Source organism: Babylonia areolata, chromosome 3 (genome assembly GCF_041734735.1).
Source record: "Babylonia areolata isolate BAREFJ2019XMU chromosome 3, ASM4173473v1, whole genome shotgun sequence".
Classification (NCBI taxonomy): domain Eukaryota; kingdom Metazoa; phylum Mollusca; class Gastropoda; order Neogastropoda; family Buccinidae; genus Babylonia; species Babylonia areolata.
This window is the reverse complement of record NC_134878.1, coordinates 26,757,070-26,757,702: the sequence shown is the minus strand read 5'-3', so window position 1 is coordinate 26,757,702 and position 633 is coordinate 26,757,070. Positions and strand designations below refer to the sequence as shown.

The 633-nt window shown below is 36.5% G+C and overlaps 1 non-coding gene across 1 annotated transcript; it reads left to right on the top strand.

Annotated features, from left to right (window-relative positions):
- Window positions 1–236: 236 nt before the first annotated feature.
- Window positions 237–318, top strand: Trnal-uaa (transfer RNA leucine (anticodon UAA)). The gene has a single exon. It is a non-coding gene; the product is annotated as a tRNA-Leu (tRNA).
- Window positions 319–633: the final 315 nt, after the last annotated feature.

The window sequence follows — 633 nt, the reverse complement described above, 5'->3', positions numbered from 1 at the left end:
AAGGCCTGACCATCGCGTTGGCTTTATGCAAGGCCAGGTATTCGCTTCTTTTATTATTTTTCTTCCCCTTGTTTTTCTTCACTACAACAGATGCGGTGTAGCGTGAATAGATCTGCCCGCACGCTTTAAAAAAAAAGAACAAGAAAAAAGATTACAGCCTGCTCGCGTTGACACCTCCTTGCAACAGAACCTGATACTAAAGAATTAGTTGAGGTGTCTGGCCGTCATAACCAAGTGCTGTGATGGCCGAGTGGTTAAGGCGTTGGACTTAAAATCCAATGGGTTCTTCCCGCGCAGGTTCGAACCCTGCTCGCAGCGATTTTTTATTAATTAATTAATTAATTAATTGATTTTTTTTACTGTCTGCTGTTTTCGGTTTCAATGATTAATCATGTCTGTATCTTTGACTTTAAAAAAAAATCATATTTGAATGGAAAATATCCATATTTCTTCCCCTGAACTTTTCCATTTGTAAGACGGAAAAAGTTGTAAATTGTTTAAATAACATTGTAACAATTATAATACTCTACATTTCTTCCCCTCCACTATCTGACTGGCCTTCTTTAGTCATTCGAAAGGAGAAGAAATGGAGAGTATATATAACAATGTTATTGAAACAAATTTACAACTTTT